This window comes from Motacilla alba, chromosome 3 (assembly GCF_015832195.1).
Source record: "Motacilla alba alba isolate MOTALB_02 chromosome 3, Motacilla_alba_V1.0_pri, whole genome shotgun sequence".
NCBI lineage: Eukaryota > Metazoa > Chordata > Aves > Passeriformes > Motacillidae > Motacilla > Motacilla alba.
In genome coordinates this window covers 39,537,496-39,559,855 of record NC_052018.1, presented here as the reverse complement: position 1 = coordinate 39,559,855, position 22,360 = coordinate 39,537,496, and positions in this window count along the sequence as shown.

Here is a 22,360-nt window from a genome sequence, read left to right as displayed (position 1 = left end):
AATAGGAGTCTGAGTATAGCAGCATTTCTTTTAATCCAGCAGCTACAGCTCTAATTATAGCCCCATTGCCATAGGGCAAGTACATGGACAAGCCTGTGCCCTGGTATAGAATGAGCTTGACCATTTTCACTACCTGGGCTCTTTTCAGCTGTTTCCAGTGATACTTCTCTACTTTCCAGTAGAGATTAAATCATTTCTTTACATCATTTTTGCAGATACTGCCTGCGGCCTGAACAATTGGATCCCCGAGTGCAATGAGCACAGTCCCAAAATAGTTTTATTTTGTAACAATCTGGCGTTACAATACAGCCTAGCACTATTGTTACTCAGGGAAAATAAAAAAACAAAGATGAGTAGCTAAGTCACCAGTCCAGGCCCTTACTTATGTGTATAAACACACATACATAATTAAAACTGAGAATAAAATTTACTTGCTATGTGTTCCAGAATGGGCACTGAGAAGGGGGTGAGCTTGATATGTAAGTAAAATCAATTAACCTTTGTTTGCCCTCAGCTAACACTCCTGCTCACCTGTCTCCACATCTCTGTAAATAGAAAGTTACTCTCTATAACCTACAAAAGATGAAAAATAACAGCTGCTGAAATTCATATTTATCCTTAAAATGTCATTTGTCTCAGGAGGTATCTATACTTCTCATTAATACCAAACAGACAAGGACTTGAAAAAAATGGTGCAGATAGTTTTTTCCAGTTGTTAACATGTGCTTAGAATTTCCATTGTGATATTCTTGCTTCTATGATTAGCACATGGCTGAGAATGCACACATTTGCAGAGTAGAATCCTCAGAATTCCTGGGCAGTCAGAACAACAGAATATACCACTGATGCCAGAATTATTTTTGTTTTTGTATTTCCACTCTATATATTCATAGCTCTGTAGACTATTGCTGTATAGTTACATAGTTCCTAGCTAACTCCAGTAATTTTCCTCCCCTGATAGGCAGAAAGACAAAATACATCTTCCAGGGGCTCCAAGCCGTGGGGGTCCAAGACTAAATTCTCTGGGAAGCAAGGCTGAACTTCCCTCCCCAGATACTTTCTCATAAGCAAAGTACAGCTAGTACCAAGGAGGGGCAGAGGGGGTGTCCAGAAAAGAGTTTGATCAGAAGGGGGAATTCCCTCATCACCTATGCTTCTACTCGTGAATACCTGTCAATTATGCTAATTTGGCAAATTATAAAACTGTATTCACCCTGTGCAGGGTGGGCATTTTTCCATATCTACCCCTGGAGATCTCCATTAAAGACCAGCCTTTATATTATCTCCTATACTAATATTGTCTTGAAAGGATGTTCTTTTATTTCTATGTCTTTAAGGCATCACCACATATCTACATTTGCCTCAGTTTTATACTCAAGACAACAAGAAGACAGTCTGAAAAACTTTTCAATATCATCTAGCTGAATGCTGCTCCGTCATGTTTTCTTGTTCTTTAATAATTTCATTGTAATAATTAGTGATATGACCAGTGCATATGGAGTGCAGTGCATGTATATTATGCTTTCCTTTGAATATATACAATACTGAATAAAAGGATGTGAAGAACTCTGTATATGCATATATTTAAATAATAATAAAAATAGTCTAAATGGGGAGACTCAAGAAAATAGTGTCATACAAAACAGCAGTCATTTCATATACAAGCTCCTGTACTATACTCAAAGTATGGCTCTGAAGTTCTAGAGATTGTAATGCAGAATGTAAAGAGGATTTTGAGTAATGCCTGATGCAGAAGGCAAAACAGTGATCTGAATTCTGACTTGATTAATAGGTGCTCTGCTCATAAAGCAGAAGCAACATACATATAAACTGGGTCAGCTTTGTGGAAAGAAGTCTCAAGAAGCAAACCAAATATGAGCTGTCTCTGCAATACTGTTAGGATTATTCCTACAGCCACTGCTGCCATAACAATTCTTATTTATGTGAGAGTCTTTCAGAGAGATTCCTTGTTTCACTTACACTGATTTGCTCATACAAACAGGAAGGTGTGGTAGGTCTCAATCAGGTCCTGGTATGGATGCACTAATCTTTATGATCATATTTAAATGCTAGTCTTTCTTGCTTTTAGTGAACTAAACTGAAAAACAGATTCTGAGCTCCTTCAAGTTATGAAAATTAAATTCTAGTTCTTTCTGCAGAAAGCCTAAGGCATAAGTATCTCCCTGAGAAAGAAGGGGTTTATTACAAAAATCTCCTAAACAGGCATGTTCAGGCTAGCATTGTTCAGTCATCCGCAATTTGTTTATGGAAGATTATCCATGCAGCCAGAAGCAACAGAAAAGTTTTATTTATGTTCTCTCAAATACAAACTATGTTGTGTGTGCTAGGTTGACAATCATAAAGCTGTTGGTTTGTTGCTTTGCTTTAGCCTATAACAAACATAAACACATAGATGCTGTGATGCTGAGCATAAGTCAAATTATACAAATAAATAATTGTGTAGAATAATTATGTAAATTTTGTTTGTTTCCTCAAAAGTCACTGCATACAAATTCAGTTCATTCTAACCATTACTCATAGTTCTAGGGTTTTTCAGTTTTTACAGATCTTGACAGAAAACTGAAGCACACCTGTGTGTGAACATGCATGTAATGCAACAGATACTCAAGAAAACAGTGTCATGCAAAACAAGAACATGGAGGATTTTCATTGTCAAAAACAATGCTAACAAGATAAGAGTATTTGTTGTGGTATGTTGGAAAATGGGGGGAATAAAAGGCCATTCTTTTACACAGGACCTTGTAACTTTGTCCTGCACAATTTTTGCACTTAGCCTAAGTGAATATATACCTACTCTGCAAGGTAGTGGTTTGCGCAAGAAATCCTTACTCGTGGTAAGGATCAAAGCACATGGATCCACCATTACTCTGTTGGTTAAGGCAACTAAAAATGGAAACATTGTACATGTTCAAACAAATTACTATGTTTCTTTCAACAAAAGCCCAATGCAAAGGGAACCTCAGAAAAAAAAAAAAAAAAACAAAAAAAAAAAAAACCATGGCAGCCCAGTCATGACAAAAATTTCCTCATGGGAGAATTTATAGGATTCTTTTGCTATCCATTACCAGCCCTCCTGCCAGTGGAGTTCTGAAATTTCTTTCTTGCAGCTCCAGTCTTAGGCAATACCTGTAGTTTGATCTAGGACAGGGCTAATATTCCAACCAAAAAGAATCAATATTCGTAAAAAAAAAAAAAAAAAAAAAAAAAAAAAAAAAAAAAAAAAAAAAAAAAAAAAAAGTAAGTTTTTAGTCAACTGTAAAAGATATCTCCAAAGTGTCATTTGTTTATTTCTCTTTCTCAAAACAGTAACCAAAGCCCTAACACCAAATCCAACATGTCAAGTGAGTATCACAAAAGACCAGATGGACCTTATCTATACTGAAAACTGGCCAAAAGAATATTTTTTTTAACTCACAATTCCTTCTGACAGCCCCTTTCCAGACTTAGTTCTGAGCTAATTCTTCTCCTCAGCAAATCTAACATTAACACAGAGTGCCCTAAGCCTAGCCTGGGCATAGGAGAGGAATCCCTCTCCATTCAGACAAACAGTTAGATGGACATGATGCAGTTCTCCAGTTGTAGTATCGGTTCTTACTTAACAATGGAGGATACATTGCAGCCTCACTATAACTTCATTTCAAATTTCTCTTTGTCTCTAAACCTCCTCTGGCACTGACATAAATGCTTGACTGATACAGAAACCAAAAACAGTGTTCCATGCAAAGATTCTCTGTTCTTCCAAGGAGAATATTCGAGTCTGCCCATGGGTTTCTTTGTCAGCTGCTGTCCAGATGGGATCAAACAGAGCTGTGGACTTTCAGTCAAAAATAACCTTAACCCAAACCCTGAAGTGAACCTCAGAAAATAAAAGGCCAGTGAAGATGAAAAATTCCTAAGGAAACAATTATTTTTGCACCAGTCACTTCCTTTTTCAACTCTAATGATTGAGAGAAAAAGCCTAGAGCTACAGCTTGAGTGGTGCAGAAGAAGGGCTGTCTGAAAAAAACCCAAAACCCTGTAGGCTTTATCTACCCCTGGAGTAAATCTTTTTTTGGGTAAAATGAAGAAGGAAAGTGCCTAGACTTATTTTATATTTGGGATTATATTCAGGAATAAAATTGCAGTAAACTGTAGGATAGCTGTGTTTAGGACACTGAAAAATCTTCTAGGAAAAGGAACAGCTGAGACTTGAATTTTCCTCCCAGGAACCAGGAGCCTCTGATAGAAGCAAGAACTGGGGCTGGAGCAGTCACTTCATCACTTGGGATTCTTAGGAGCCAAGAAAAAATAACCACAGAAATCAAGTTGAAGGAGAGCTTCAAACAGGTTGCCACAAGAAAGATATAGGCTGAAGAGAGAAACCTACACTTCTCTGGGTGGCCCCTTTGCAATGCCACCCCACTTCGAGCTGTAGGTCTCTTTCCTGACCCTAACTCTCTTCCTTAGTTGAGCCTTCTCCTTGGCTGAACCCTAGCTCAACGCCCAGTGCCACAGCAGGGATGAGAACATTTGGAGGGAATAATTCTTTTGACAGCCTTGTTTTTCAGCACCGGTGCAGCCTCTGTCTAATCTCACTGCTGTAGGTTTTGTCCCTTCCCCAACCAGTACCCTAACCCTTAATGCTGGTCCTGGCCTTAGCTGAGCCTTTGTTTGAGACCTAGTGTCCTGGCCCAGATGAACATGTTCTCAGGGGACAATTATTTTTGCAGCTTTGTTCTCACTTTTTCAGCCTGTTTGCAGCCACAGTCCAATAGGAGGTCTAGGTTTTCTCTTTAGCCTAATTCTAAGGGAATCATAATGCAAATCCCAGGCACAGCCATGTTCCCAGACAAGACCAAGATGAGAAATTTTTTCAGGGCATTTACTAATTCTTCTACCACCCCATCCCTGCCCTCCACCACTATTGTTCTAGCTTTGCCTTTTTAGCCCTATTGCAACCAGAGGCTTTCTCTCTTTCTTAGACCTAACCTCTACCCATTGCAGGTGGTGCTATCGGCTTTCTCACAAGTTAAAAGCTTACCACATTCTGACCTTTGTACCACTGTTCCACAGACTTGACTATTTCCTTTTAAGAATTGCTGCATCAGCCCGTCCTTCTTGGTTTGCTGAAGATTTTCCAGAGCCCTTAAGGCTGTGCCTCTAGGGTTTCCATTCTTCTCTTTCCTTGTTCTTATGTACAAAGACACTTTCTCACCTCATGGGTGCTAATATTTGGGGACCATTCTGTCCATCCAGTCTCAGCTTTTTCAAATATAGGATCTTTTTCTTGTCAACAAAACTTCGAGGGGTTTTTTTTGTCTTAACTCCGAGCATAACCCTAAGAACAGAGGAAGTTTATAGGCAAGGAAATAGTCCAGAAAAAAATTTCTCAGTACAGAGGTCTTTTTGCAGATCACACTTTTCCTTCTCAGCCTCTTGAACCTGAAATTCAGTATGTTGTATTTTTTTTTAATGTGTGTCAACTTCTTAATCTACCCTACCAGTTAGCTGGTGTGTGTACACTTTCCCAGTGTGCAGTGTCTCCAAGTATGGATTTTACATGTATTCATAATTTCTTTCTCCAGCCTTGTCACAGACCATCTTATTATATTACCTTCCAGAGCTTTTTTAGTTCTTTGAAGCTGTTACTTCCATTTTAAATGTTACTTCTGTTACACTATGACAATATTGTATGTTGTTACTAAAACTGACTGAGAAAGGAACATTTGAGAGAGAAACATAGGTTTCTGTTTTGGTTTGGCATGTTTGCTCTTCAGGCAAAACTGTCTTTGAATTCCACAATGGGCTGCATTCTATAAGAAAAGCAGTAATTCACATGGGAGGTTTGGGAGCCCTTGACAGCTCCAGCCAAGTCCTTAAATCAGCCAGTTTTGAGGCCATCATGTTGCAGCACTTGGTCATAAGGACCATCTTTGAGTTGAGTCAAGTGATACTGCTTTTTGAATAATATTAACACTACTTGCTGCATTGATATATGAATAGATAAGTATGCAAAATAATTTTTCTTACAATAAAAAGACAGTTCTTGCTAGATTTATCATCTGTTTATGAGTAGTTTTCTATTGCTGTTAATAGCACTTTTTATTTAACTCTCAGCGAGTTACATGCACATCCATAGGAAAGTCCAGTCTTGTAGGGCTGTCACTACAGAACCAAATTAAGTATTAATGCATTTGAATCTATTATATTTTCAATTTGACTTGTGGGGAGGAGCTTTTGATAGAGAAAATAACCACACAAATATCTTTTTCTCCTCTGAATTGCATAGAAATAATGGCATATAACTCTGTCTTCTCAGACTTTGATAGTATTTGAATTTTCTTTTGCTACATAATGAACTAGAATATAATATTTTATTTAAATGGCTTGAATACTTTCAAGCTTGTAAGAGAATTGTGGACTGTGACTGATGGCAGTGATAGATGGCATAATTCAAGAAATTTTCCATTTTACCATTAGTTAAAGTCATTGGCAGGCATAAAATTCTGTAAAGACTACTGAAGAGAGGGTATTGTTTCATTTATGTTTTATCTTCTTTTGTTCAAAACTCTTAAATGAATATTGATAATTAAAATAAAGAATATTTCACCTTTTCCTGCCACTCTTCCTTATCTCTTCCCTATCTCTTCAGATTCCTTCAAAATGCAATTTTCCTGTCTGAAAGTGCAGTATTCTGCTTCCATAGTCATAAGGCAGCCAGCATTTCAACAATTGTGAGGTGCCTTATTAATCAGGTGTCATTTCACCCATGCCTGTGCTTGCAGAACTTGTTCAGATGCCTGCATATTTTCATACATGGTATTTCCCTCAGGTGGTATAAGCTTCCTGGCAGAGGTGATTATTTTGAGCTAGAAGGGTTTTTTCCAAATTATTCTTGCAATCACTATACACTGTTCAATTTCTCAGCTATGATGAGACAGCGTTCCTTTTTCTTAATGGACAGGTGCAGGGAAATATGGAAAAATATTTTGGTGATTAGCTGAAGAAAGCTAGCTTAAGGAATACAAGAGAAGCCTGGACTTTTGTTACTGCAAATTGGGAATGCTGTGTATTTTTCCTTCATATTACATCTTGAAATCATCTTCACTAACAATTCTTCACTGAAAATAAAATCTAACAGCAGAAGACACATATGTCTATGCCCTTTATTGTCTCAAGGATTATTTATAAGATGAACTGTTGAGAAAGAGACAATCTGAAGCTTTCATCACGAGAATATTTGCTGTGGTACTTTCAGTATTAGTTATGACTTCATCAGAAAATAGATATAACTCACAGAAAACTTGCTGTGTATTGAGTCATTGTTCAGGGAAGCGAATAACAACTGTATATTGTTTTCTGTTGTAAAATGTTTCAACGTAATGAAAGTTCCATATCATCATGGTATCCTCATTCACTTGATATCAAGGATTTACACTGTGAATTTCATGCAGTGCCTGGAGATGAAAACTTAGGCTACTTTTGATTAGCAGTTGTTTCACTCAAGAATGATTGCTTCTTTATTTAAACTTATTGGAGAATATCAATGAAATGCTTTTTATACACATTGCTATTATAATTTTAAGTAAACTCTCAAGAGAGGATTTAGCCTTCTCTACTTTTGATTTTGATCCTCAACTTTTCCCAAAGATCAGTACAACTTCATACATTTAAATTATCTATAGTCTGTCTCTTCTGGTAATATGAAGTTATTAGTTATAAAAATTGATGTAAATCCCTGATTTCTATAAAAATATGGAAAACTATAATTGCACTAATTATGTTCATATAGAAATGTGTACTGTGCTATTCATTTCTCATGGTCTGAAATATTAATTAGATCATATTTGTAGAAGATCATTTGTATGATGACTCCGATTTCTTAAAAATTTTCAGAAAATAGATCACAGAATCACAGAATATTCTGAGCTGAAAAGCACCCATTGGAATCATCGAAGTCCAACTCCTCACTGTGCGCAGAACCCTCCCCAGAAGACACACAATGTGCCCGAGAGCACTGTCCAAACACTTCTTGGACTCTGTCAGGCTGGTGCTATGACCATTTCCTGGGCAGCCTATTCCAGTGCCCAGCCACACCATGGGGAATGAACCTTTTCCTGATATCCAACCTAAACCACCCCTGACACCGCTTCAGGCCGTTCCCTGGGGTCCTGTCACTGGTCACCACAGAGAAAAGATCAGTGTCTGGCCTTCCTTTCCCCTCATAAGGAAGTTATAGACTGCAAAGAGGTCTCCCTTCAGTCTTCACTTCTCCAGACTGAGCAGACCAAGTGACCTCAGCTGCTCCTCATACAGCTTCCTCTCAAGGCCCTTCACAATCTCGGTGGCCCCAGTACAGCTGGTTTTGCAGCCACATCACATTGCCAAACCCCGTCTCATTCACACTTAGATTTTGCCACTAGGACTTCTATATCATTAATCTTACCTACACTTCTCCACCAGACTGAGTATTTATGTTTTTAATTGAATTTCCCCAGGTTCATTAGGTTGATTTTCTTTTCTTCTTCTTTTTTTTTTTTTTTTTTTTTTTTTAGGAAGAAGAAACTAATTTTGCTCCGTTTGGTTTTGGCACAGATTTCTAATCTTTCCAGATCTCTTTGTATCTAACTGTATAGTTAACTATAATCTAGCTCATTGCTTTTTACATCTCCATTCATGTTTCCAAATGACTGTCTTGTTCTCTCTAGCTGCTCAGTCATCCCTGAAGAGCTAACCAGAACCAGGACTAACTGATGTCCAAAGCCAAGCAGTAGGCCGCTACTTTGCACTCCTGCTTAGCACTTAATTAGTTAACCCACATAATAACCAGTTTGAATGATTCCTCAAAGCAACATTTTTTCTCATATTCTGTCTTCATTTTTAGTCTATGACTACAAGTGATGATGAAATTGCTGGTACTAAAATGTATTTTGTGTCTGGAATATCCATAATATGTTTCTAGCTATTCATGGATGATTAAAATATAAATGGGGAGGAAATATTATGATTTGCATAATAGCATGCATGACTGCTTGTTAATTTTGCATATCTGTAAATGGTAATAATTTTGCATATCTGTAAATGGTAATAATTTTTATTTATTTATTATTAAAATAATATTTGTTTTCCTGTCTTTTAAGTGAGACAAAGCTTGAATTCCAAATGATTCTTATGCTCTTGAGCTGAAAATGTACACTATAAAGAACTTATTAGAGTGAAGAAAAATGTGGAAGATATGTTTGATTGAATAATTAATTTTTAATCTGTTTTATATTAATTGCTTATGTAATTTTAAATGGCTACATAGAAAGAGGTGAATAAAATCAAATGAAATTTGAAGTAATAAAAGCTCTGTAAAGTCTCTCCTGTAAAGTCAAATTTTATTTAATCTGTGTGTGTACCAACGGTTTAATGATTGCATTCTGCACCTTTGGAGTTATTAAATTTATCCTAAAACCATATAGGCTGGTTTTCATCTATAAGTGCTTCAAATCTGAAACATGTCACTTGGACCAAGCATTCTCCAGTTTAATTCCTGCACTGGAATGGAAAGCCACAAAATGTCCCATTGTGCTATATAATAATGTGAAAATATCAGATGCTGTTAATTTGTTTTGTTTTGTTTTGTTTTGTTTCCTTCTCATCTTCAAAGGCATGGTTTAGGTTCTGACCTGCTGCAAGGCTGTGTGATGCCTTGTTGTCATGCAGACAGTGATTGTAGTGATGGGTTGCAATTACATTGAACTAGACTGCCCATATTCACTTTTTGTTATTATCTGCCTGTGGAGTGTTTTCATTAACTGTGCACTGGAAACATCCTGAATGACATAGGCATCTTCTGCTGTTTGACTTGTATGTGTGTATGTGTAGAATGCTGGAATAGCAGGTAGTCAAATGTGAAATTCACCTCTGAGAAACAATAAACTGTCAGAAACATCAGTTTCTACAAAACCTTCTAATTGCAAAGAAACATCCATAGCAACCACTGTCAGGGTGGCTGACCAAGTGAAAAAGTCTGCTGTGAGCTCTGTTACTATGGATATATATGAATGCATGCAGGAGTTTCTAGTTAAGTTTAATTTCTTTTAAATTCCAGACCTTTTGCTATGTGCTTATAGCCAAAGTGAAGAGACTGATCTTTGCTGGCTGCATCTGTATTATTCATCAGTTGCACAAAGACAACAAAAAACACTGAAAAGGGAGAGAGGACTTCTCAATTAAGACAAGTTATGGAAATATGGAAGGGAATATGAAAATAATCTAGGACGTGTAACAGGCAGGAACAGCATGAGAGCTCAGATGAAGTGAAAAATGGATAGCTGTATGGCATTGCTGGGGGACTGGGACATGTCCCCCTCAAGTGGAGTACAAGTGTACCCTTCTCACCTATGTAGTATCACACCTTAGAACACTTCAGTTCATACTGTGTGTGCTTTTGATGGCCGGTGGCTTATGAGCACTGGAGAATCTATCCTTTGAGAACTGAATTTACAAACAAATCCTCCTACCACCTGCTGCCTGCTGCAAATAACCTTACACGTGTCTCTCAACTCTGTAGGATGTGGAGAGTCTCACAATTTTTCAATTTTTGTAAGGTACAGAGGCGCTTTTTTTTTTTTTTTTTGTTATGAGGTGACTGGAAAATAGTGGATGTATTATTGATTTATATTTTCTCATCTCTGAGTTCAATGTGTGAAACACTAATGCATTAGCAATATTTATGGATGCTATAAAGAAGATTTATTCACTTGTAATGACCACTGATGAGCTTTTCCTTAATGGTTGATTTTTTTCATAAGAAGATTTAAGTACCTAGCACTTTGTATTCCATGGAGAAAATACAAGGATTTTATTCCCTCCTTACATTTTCCAGTATTGGCATGGAAGAAAGCTGATGGCATCCTGTGCTGTAGGAGGCTGAAGATTGCCATCAGGTCAAGGTGAGGTGATCCTTCCCTTCTCTGTGCACTGGTGAGGCTACATCTATAGTACTGTGTCCAAGTCTGGCCTTGCCCCTAAAAGAGAGACATGGGCAGGCTGGAGAGTCCAATGATGGGCTACAAAGAATGATTGGGTGTGACAAGAAATAAAGAATTTCCACTATGTGTGACAAGTCTTGCAGATCCTATTAATTTAGCTAGTGTTATCACAACTGTTCATTTATCCTGTGTCCTCTCATTAATTTAAACTCTTTTGGTGGCTTTCTTCTGTTTCAGCAACTAAAGAATGAAAAGTAAAAAATACTGACAACAGGTCAGTTTTCTATCAAAAATATTTCAGGCTTTCTATCAAGAATAGATTTGGTCATCCCCTGTGTACAGCTGATAGAAGTAGCGCTCCTCTATGAAGATTTGCTCGTTGTTTCTCTCCCTTAGCAAATCCTGCCCAGAACATTACACCAGTCAGCAACAAGAATAGCTTTATCATCATTCATGTGCTGAAATCTTTAAAAAGCTAAAAGGATGCCCAAGTACAGAGGTAGCTCACAGTAAGGATACACATAAGGCCAAAACAAAGGACTAGCTGGCTGGAGTCCTGTTTCTGCTGTCCGGTAGCGTATGACAATACAGAAAAGAGCAAATAGTTTATGGCTGCTTGCTAATTTCCCTTAGAAGCTTGAAAAGGTATACAATTTGGTGAAGGTTTCTGGCATATATAAAGGTAACTCTGAAGGGTGCTACCTATTGTGTTTAAATAAAAAGTCCTTTCAATTCAGACAGAAAGAAGATACTCCTTGAGATTTCAGGTTTGCAAGCATAGAGATGTGGGTTCTGACAACCTGAATTCCACTTCAGGCTCGTTGTTCAGTGGCTAATAACCACTCATCTCTGAGGGTCTGCCAGCGAGAAACAGATAATGCTGGGCAGGAGAATCTCAATGGAATTAACACCACCCAAATCTGTACTAATGAAAAAGTTCAAATGCTTACCATCAGCTTTCAGGAATCCTAAAAAGACATAAAACCCACAGTGAACAAAGCAGAAAATCAGTCATGGGCAAAGTGCATGATAGAATCATATTAACTCAGAATAAATACATGCCACACTTGCTAGAAGATCATTTCTCTTGGGGAGAGAATATCAGACAAAAAGTTTTCTTCTGAGGGAAAAAAAGGAAAGATAGTAACATCCTCAGAAATCTGTGTTTGTGATTTGTGGTTTGCTGGAGGCAAAAACCAATATTTTCAGGGAAAGGCACATTATTGTGACAATTTTATGATAAAAAATGGAGTAAAGAGAAACAGAACAAATAATAAATCTTGATTTTATTCCAAAACCTAAATCTCAGGCTCTATTTCTGTCACCAGTGCTAATAATTTGGTGGTCTTGTTAAAGAAAGGTCACTGTTGTGGTTTCGCTTAGAGAACAAAAAATATCATTGAGCAAACCCAAGGAGAACAGAGATAGAAAGAAGGGAGGATTTTTTTTTCCTTTCCCTCATTGTCTTGATGTTCAGTCAGGGAAGTGTGTAAAGCTCAGGTGTGGAAAAGAAACCTAGTATTTTTTAACTTCTGGACATGAAAGTGTTTCAGGGCTTCCAGCCACTAGTTTGAAAACAGAAGCACAGAGAAGGACCCTCAGTGGCTTATCTCACCTGAGGAGCTGATCTGCTGGATTACTGTTTTCGAAGTTCAGTGAACAGCTTAGAGACTGTATTGCTGTCTCACAGCCAAATGAACAGCATCAAGCTGAGAAAGGGTACTGGTGTGATGAAGCTGCCATTTACACATGTGGTTGCTTGTTGCATTCAGTGAAACATCACTAACCAACTGGGAATTCCATGTTCCTCCTAACTGTGAGTACCATTTAATGAACTCAAATTAAAACCTACCTGTGGAAAAACCAATGCTGTTTCTGGTCAATTCTTCTTATTTTACCTTCTTTCACTTCCCAGAGGTACTACTGTGGTTTTATAGAATTAGTCGTTTGTGATTACCATTTATTTTCTTCAGGTATCTGAGATACACTTTGTTTCGTCAGCTTGAGACAGGAATTGAGAAAGTATTTAAGATGTTTTACACTTATTTGTAGTGCCCTGCAGTACTTTTCACTTGTTAGTTAATGCTATGAATAGTAAAGGTTCAAAGTGTTGATGGTTTCAAACAGTCATATGAGTTTCAAACACTCATAGAATAGTTAATTACCTTACCTATAAAACCTCACTAGTGTATGGTGTAATTATAAATCATTGTGTTCTTATATTTCTACTATTTTTGAAATTTAGAGTTATTTTATGAATCTGTCCCTGTAATCTGTGTCCCAAGTACAGAAACAGCAAGAGAAATTTTATATCCACTAAATGATGCGGAGACTGATTTGATCCTTATATCATAAATTTAACTTTTGTGGAGATTCACACTTCCAAATGAGTTTTTAACATTTCCAGAAAGTTTCAATGACTTTTCCTTTCCTATCAGCTGCTATTCAGCTGTCGCTACAGAAAAGAAGTCAGGTACTGAGAATGTTAAGGGAGTTACTAAATTATTGGTCCATAAGAAGAACTAAAGCTACTGAGCACTGACAATTCTGCTGCTTGCTTGTTTACCCTCTAGTAAACTTTGCAATAATTACAAATTCTGGAAAGGCATTAGAGAAAGAAACCATACAGCATGCAAAAGGAAAGGGGACTGAGAAGACGACGTGTCTAGAATGCAGGCTACTGTTCTAGAATATAACTAATTCTTAATAAAGAGGCAATGTGCCATAAGAAAAAGAATCTTCTTATATATTACTTAACAGGGGATGCAAGAAAAATAGTAGCAATATTCAGTTGTCTGATGTTCATGCTTAGGAAGACACTGATAAATTGCTGAACACTACAGTCCCAAGGGGGAAAAAAAAACTCACACAGCTTCAGGCTGAACCACAGATACAAATATCTTTGTGTAAAAGCAATGGATGAAAGAGATGTGTGTATACAAAACTCCCCGTGATAAAGATTTTTAGAAAATTAGATAATACATTTTAAATATTTTGGTGAGACAAAAAAAGTAAACAAAGAAGTGGGACACCATTGTTAGAAATGCTGTATGAACACAGGAAAGAGCAATTTGATAAGTTCTGAGACAAAAACTGCAGATCAAAAAATGTTCAAAAACTTGCACGGTTAAGAATTTGTATATTCCTATATGATATCAGAGAAACAAATCCCTAATCAAAGGCTGAATCTCTCATGGACTATGTGAATCCAGTTTGCTAGGGAGATTTATGAGAGGAACAGCTTTATCTCTATAAAGATATCTCCTACTGAATTTCAGTGAGAGCACTGAAGTACAACAACCATCCATTTGGAACAAGTGTATCAAGCTAAAGGAAGACAAGAAATAGGACAAAGATTGAATAATGGAGAAAATAACCCTCATAGGCTAGCATGCTGGAAAGAGCATCAAAAAATTCAGGAAGAAAAAGCACTGTGCTTTGGGCTATTGCACAGATGAAAAAGGGAAACAAATCCAAGTCAAATCCTAAACTGCAGGTAGCCCAAGGATAAGAAATTCTCTATGTACACTAAATGAAAATGTGGAGCTATATAATGAGCAGAGTGCATGTCTAGCAGATCTATATGTTCTCAGTGCACAGGCTTTGCTGTCAGCAATTGTTCTGACATATTTAAGACCAGTTCAGTGATCAGTTAGACTCTTGCTGGACAGTTCATCAAGCTGCAATAGCCTCTCAGCAATAATGATAAGTGGTAGTATTAGCCTAAAAAATGTGATGAAGTAGTGTTGATATTTGTTTAGCCCTGATCTCTAGACAGATAAAGAAATTGATAAAAATCTCACATAAAAAAAACCTAGATTTTAAGAAAACCTTCTCACACAATTTTCCTTACAATAGAAATTTGTTCTAAAAATTTGGATGTCAGCTAACTTAAAATATGCTGAAGCTTGTTTTTTAGAGGCAAAAATAAAAGAGTAATTAATAATAAAACACTTTATGCTTGTTATGGAAAGAGATACTTGGGATCATAGGATACATTCATGTTTCAGTGCTGGTACAGACTTCAGGATTGTGCTCTTCTATTGTAATTTTTCATACAGCTGCTGCTGCTGACTGCCATTTAACTGAAAACTCATAGTATGTTTATCCTTCCACTCCTAGCAAAGAAGTGCTCTTAAAGCATCTGTCTAAATTCCCTGTACAGTTAAGGCAGAGAAGTGGGTGCTTTAGAGATCTCTCTGAAGAGAGATCTTGATGGCTGTAGTTTAGCCACAGAATTAAGGCAGACAATAACTTCTGAAGGCCTTCAGAAACACCTACTGCTTTCCATTCAGGGGTTATTTTGCTAGAGCATGGAAGCAGAATCACTAGTTATCTAAAACTAAGGTTCAAATTAAAGGCTTCAATTTTCTTGCCTAAACTGCAGACTAGTTCTCTAGTTTCATGAAAACAGCTGGAAAGTGTAGGAAAGTACCTTGCATGTGTAAAGCCTGAAGCAAAGTCACTTCTAGAAGCATATCCATTGGAGCCACCAGCCAATCCAGATAGGAAGGGGCTTGAATTTCTAGCTGGAGTTAGTGGGGTTTTTTGGGTTGGTTTTTTTTTTTTTTTTTTTTTTTGTTGTTTTTGTTTTGGTTTGTTTTGGTTTGGTTTGGTTTTTTTGTTTTGTTTTTTTTCTTTTACACACCAGAAGTCTATGATGTTGCTCAAAAGTTCGTGGGAATCCAGGCTTTCTTAGTGCCAGAGGCTACATTTCATTTTGTTGGAAGTATTGAAAGCTAATAACTTGTTCCCATGCAGTCTCATCAAGGATGAGATTGTTACCAAAAATCAGTAAAATTAAAACTCCTTAACACCAACATAGCATTAAGTAGCAGGCATTCTTTATTTTTCTGGATGCACGAGGGAATATGTTCTCCAAAATATCATGCACACCAAGTACAGAAAAAGCTTTTGTTTTTATACTATATTTTACATACTTATTCATTGATTTTCCTGGAATAAACATACATTTGATGATCATTTCCGCAAAATTTTCAATATTTATTCCCTCCCCTTTTTGCATACATTCTTCTGTTCTGAGGGTCTCTTTTGTGGTCCCTGGTGGTCAGTGATCCCAAAGTCATACTTGGCTGCTTGGTGCACTGGTGAAAATTTGGCATAACTGAGCTGGTTACTTTCCATTTTTCTTCTTGGTTAATGCTTAACATGATCCCACAGAATAAGCATTGTGTGGTTCCATAGGCCAGTGGTTTTTGAAGAATAAGCATTGTGTTAACCCAGCAGGTGTGCAGGCAGTTCTTCATCTGGCAACAAGAACACAGAAGCAAATGTTACTAAGAAAACATAGAAAATTGTTCGGCTGAAACATTATTTCTCTTGAAGCTATTAAATGCTCACTTGAAGACAGTGAGGGAAGATGAATTCACTTTTACCCCTCTGTTGATATAATTACAAATGTAAGACTTTTTTCCATTTTGAATAACTCAATTTTTCTGTTTGGTATGGGACATCTTTAGTAATTATTATTATTCAGAAACACACATACAGTCTGAAAGAGTCATCTGCATTCTGAGCAGAGCCTGCATCCATCCTCAGCTGAAGTAGTTAACCCAGTGGGAGTCCTGAGCCCTGTTCACAGCTTCTGTGGCCACAGAATAGTCCCTCTTTCTGTACTGCTTATTTTGTGCTTCATACATATTTTAGTGTAATGTATCCTGCCTGAATGGACTCAGTTTGCTGAGCAGTTTACCAACCATGATGGTGTTTCATCACCATTATTTAGCCTTCCACTCATCTTTGCATCAGTTGATACAATTTTATCAGCAGTAGGTTTATGTTATTTCCATATCACTGAAGAGGACACTGATTAGTGTCAGCTGTATTGTCATGCCCTACCAAATTTCCATAGAAAACAGTCATAGGCCAGTATTTTTAAAGATCTTTCTCACTGGATTATACCAATATGTTGGAATTAAAAGTCCTTCATATGTAAGTGTTGATTTTGGTAAGTATTACAGAGAGGTTTCTCAGATTCAGGAATATGTAATGAAAACTAGAGAATTACATTCCAAAGTATTGATAAATCCACCTCTTAGGAATTGGGAGAGTCTAAGTGCAGATTCCTCTCTTTTTTTCAGGCAAAAAATTGGATTTCAACCCAAATTGCCCATATCCCAAATGTAATCTCTTACTTTACTGTAGTCATTCTTAAAATTGTCTCAATACCTGTTTCTTGTTTTATGTATAGACTTAAATATTCTCTGAGGGAGAAGGACAATATGCTCTGTCAGAAGATGTTTTAATTTTGTAACATTTTTTACCACAAAATACTAATGCTTTTTGCATTACATTGTGTTTGTCATGGACAGGAAAGCCTTTCCTAGTCTGTTTTAGAAGAAGTGCTAAGCAATGTTCTCCACTGACTTTTGAAGGTTTATTAGTTGGATGATTAATTCATTGCTCATAAATACAGCTAATTTTTGAATTGGTATGTCAGATTATCAATGCTTAGCTATTCAATTACACTTGTGCAGTTATCTTCATCAATCAAACCTTAATTTCAACAAAAATGAAATCTTATTTGTTTGACAAAGCCTATTTTCATTCTAGCCACACCAAGGGACATTAAGTATACTCTTATCATTTAATTCTCTCTTACCTGCATCTCATTTCAACCTTTTCATAACAGCAAAGGCAAGAGGCATGATTAAGAAATGATGAGCTACTTTATTAGATCAAACAGGAAACGTGATGCAATAAAGGGTGAAATTGCTTAGAACAGAATGCTGCGTCAGGAAAGAGACATGATTCTTTCATGGTCTCATCCACATTTTCAAAAACAATAGGAAAAAACCCCAAACAAATAAAACCCCACAACAAGCAAGAAAAAAGATCCCATAAAGTATATTAATTTTTGGGAAAGAAATCTAGTGTTCAAAAAGCAACAGCGTAGGAAAAGTATCAAAGAGCATAAAAAGACCTCTCATCTTGAATTTTCATATTGGACTGATTAGGAGATTATCTTTCTTTGCCTTTGTTGTTAAGTGGTGATAAAGCATAAAGCAACACCTCAGTGACCCTTGTTTCTCAACATGCCCTCAATTTTATTATGCTTTGATATGTAATAGTTCTTTGCTGATGTGATTCTGTGTAGCTCACATAATTGGGTTGCTCAGATGAATTAATTGCTTTCAATCAATTTGTAATCTAGCCTGGAATAGATGACTCCTGTTACAGAGTTATCAAACATCAGAATACTTCAGTGACATTGCCTGACATCCTGCCATCTGACTTTTTAAAATAGTCCAGCTATTAATGCCTGTCCTTCCTTTCTGAGGCATTGCCTTGTCTGAAGTCTCTACACAACCAAAGAATCAAAGAGGAAAAGTTCTGTCATTCTTTAGAACTATTTCACATTCTCCTGCAGTAGTCTAAAATCATCAACTTGCACTATATCAGGAGATGGACAAGAAAATTTTGGTTTATTTCTTTCAGCTAGAGGAGGCCATCTTCTACACAACATACATTTTCTATAAAACCATGTTTTTATGTTGATGATTAAAAAAAATCCATTAGGAATGCCTAATCACTTATTTTTGTCAAATTTGGAACAGTGGCTTCAGTTCAGAATTAACCTGGTTCTTCTTCTGTCAGTGAAATTTCATAACATCTGTCCATTAGGTGGTTAGAGTCCTGCCTCCAGGCATTCTGTAATCTATGTTGCCCAGATGGATTTTAACTCCCATGGTGCCTTATAGTAGCCTTTGATTGAAACACATGAAGAATCACGAGTGTCAATGTGCTGTGAAAGATGAAGTCCTGGCACTGAGCACTGCTTATGAAGGAGATTATGAACTGGAGATGGTACAGCTCCTGTGAGACCATGTGGGATGACAGATAATCCAATTTAGTTTCAAACTGACTCATAACACAATATTTAGCTATTTGTGAATCAGGAATTTATGAACTTTTTGATGAGAAAAAATCCTCAATATTTTGACATTAATTTGGAAGAAGAAAATTGCTTTGCTAAAGGATTAGAAATTCAGACTTTTGCTTATATTATTTTTGCAGTATAATGTGATACTTCACAGGCTACAAAACCCTACTGAAAAGGCAACCTGAGTCACAGACTACCTTAGATCATCCTATTCCTGCCTTCTCCATCATCTCATTAAATATTTTTTTTAATATTGTCTTCCTCCTACTACTTAAAGGATGAATTTTGCAGACATTAGGAGTTATGCCTTCCTTCCTTTCCTTCTTACTTTTAGAAAAAAAGTCTTTGAGTGAAGGTAACACAACCATATTTGAAACATTGTTAAGACGAACTAATAGTCTAGGTGGAGAATATAGTTTTTTACCCTATTTCAAAGATAAGATGGTCCAAATTTCATCCAAAACTACTACATCTCTCTTACTTCCTAACTAATAACTCAATGGGAAACTAGATTTCTGTGGGAAATCCCAATTCAAATGATAAATGAGCTACTCCTTACAGAAAAAAAAAAAAATCAACATAATCACAGAGAAAGGGTCCAAAAAAGTCTAAAGAGCTTTCCTGCAAGATAATGACTGTCAAATAGTGGTAACTCATGCTGTCAACAAATAACATTAACAGCTCCTGTTTAATGAATAGTGACTTGAGCTGGAGTGTGACATTCTAGAGATTAAAAAGCTTAACACTTGCACGGTCTACAGTTCTGCTTTTGTAAGTGGACTGCAATTTCAGTTTTCACTTCTGGGTCAGTACTTAAGCTAAAAGGACAAAGGTTTCTAACAATGGTAGCTTTTTATGGTTTGGCATAAGAAAGGGTAAAAACCCTTCCTTTAACATGAACCTGCCATTTAGGCTTCACTCAAAAATTTCAAGTATTAAATAAAGGTTGCTTTTTCATGGGGAAATTGGAGCATTTGGATTTTCCTCTAATTTTTTTTTTTGTAAAAAAGTAGAAATTAAGTAATTCCATCATCTAGCATATGTAAATCTTCATGGTTCCTGAGAGCATTATATATCTTTAGATATTTCTATCCAGATACCACACAGAAAATGCTTTGTTGTCAGCTGCTCTTGGCTGCCCCCACAAAAAACCACATAGTCTCTGTCGCAAATTTTAACTACATTTGACAGACAGATAAAGATGTGAAACACATACCCTATAGTTGTTGTGAAACAGAAAGATATGAAGAAAGTGAACAAAGTAGTTTTCCAGTAAAGGAAAGTGAAAAGCCATAGATTAGTTTTATTAAAACACTGAAGGACCTATATGGGACAAATATGTAGGAATGAACTGCAGGAAAATCCTTTATCAGAATTCGTGTTTTCAGAACATGTTGGCTCATCCAAGGACAGCCATAGACTCATGGAAACCGCCAGGCTCGTATCTCCCCTTTCTGGCTTCAGGTTTGTCTTGATGTGGAAAGACATGGAAATGTTTTATTCAGGCTTCTGGGACAACACTTAGGAATTTTCTGTACGGTTTTCCTAGTTGTTTTTGCAACTCTCCAAGGCCAGGGAGTGAGGTAGGAAATGCTGTGTGTCCTGGTCAGTGGCTGGGTACTACTGGGAGAAGGAACAAGGGAAGGAGCTGTGGGTCTGCATGGCAAAAGCACCACTCTGCAAGAGGTCCCCGTGGTTACAAACAAATTTTTCCATGCCTATCATTTTAAGAGGCTGATTACACATGAAACTTTTAACACCAAGTGCCTGAGAGGATGACACTTGCTCAGCAGCTGCTGTCTCAGGTGCTGAGAGTTGAGCTTCCAAGGCTCATTGTAAAAGCATCAAGGTATTTTATCCCATCTAAATTGTCCTATCTATCATCTTTTCACACTACACATTTCTATAGCTGTGGGTATATCTCTCCTGAATGAAGAATTACAAATGGAAACAGAGTTGAAATTAAAGCTCCCCTGAAAATAAAAAAAGCAGTTGGAGACCATATTCTTATTTTGAAAAAAACCCCAAAACCAACCAAACAAACCAACCACCACATGAATTCCTGTGTATTATATTCTGTCAGTCTCCTGTCTGTGTCTTCCCAAATGGAAAGCAAGTTGTGTTAGGTTTCCCTCTGTGTTATTTTACATAAAGCATTTGGGACTCCATCTAATAAGAAGCTCGTTTCAGTGGGGGCTGAGAGCATTCATCATCTTAGTGAATCAGATCTCTGGTTCTGCTATCACCTTTTACTCTGGGAAAATGCAAGAGTAAAATTGCTTAATAATCTGTTATTTTAGGCCTGTTCAAATGGAAGTCTTGAAAATTGAAAAAGAATCAAATTTTTTATTAAATTTGCACCTATTCTCAAATTTTAACTTGAGTTAAAATTGGGATTTTGTCACACAGTGCCCCTTTTTTTTTTCACTTTGGTTTTGTATTAAGAAAACAGAGCTCAGACTGGACAGGCAATATTTGAGCTACTCCTGCTGATTTCTGAGTTTGCTGTAAGAGGTGAATAGAAGTCCCAACAGAAGAGACATATTTATTTAACAGTATGAAAATTACCTGCACATGGTCAGACAGCATCTGCCCTCTCAAGTATATAATATTTTGAGGTACACAAAGCAGCCTTATAAATGATTCTGTGTGCTAAATTCTTTTACATTCTAATCCTTTGATGGGATATGTAAAGTCTTGCACTTGGGGAGGAATAGCTCCATGCTCCAGTGTATGCTGGCAGCTGAGCAGATAGAGATCAGCTCTCCCGGGAAGGGAAAAGGATCCTGAATAACAGCTCAAACATGAGACAGGAATGTGTCCTTGTACCGAGGAGGGCCAACAGCCTCCTCACTGCCAGCAGGAGGAGGGAGGCAATTCTTCCCCTCTACTTAGCTCTGAAGTGCTGTGTTCAGGTGTGCCTCCGCAGTGCAAGAGACAGGCAGGAGAGAGTCCAGCAAGAGGCAACAAAGAAGATTGAGATTGCCAGATCTTTCCAATGGGGGCTGATCAGCCCCAAGGAAGGGATGTATCTGGGCAATGTGTGTGAATACCTGATGGGACAGTGTTAGAAGTCAAAGCCAAACTCTTCTCTGTGGTGCTCAGAGGCACTGGGGCACAAACTGAAACACAGGTGGTTCTATGTAAATATAAGGGAAACATCTTTTATGTCACATCTGGGTGTGGCTGGCAATCAAAACATACAACTCCTTCATCCAGACCCGGTGACACTGAAGATAGAGCACAAAGGAGCTATTAGTTATTGCAGGGTCCTCTTACAAATCTTGGTTGTACAGGAAAAGAATGAGATACCCCTGGGAAAAAAACTGTGATGGAAAGCAATTATTCTATGACCGTGATAAGTGGACATGAATACTGCTCAGCATAATTGCTTGGCTACCTAATATTGCCCTTGCATGTTGGGCATCCTTCTCCTCTGTTGCATTTAGCTATGTTTGAACGTGCTCATGGGAAGTGT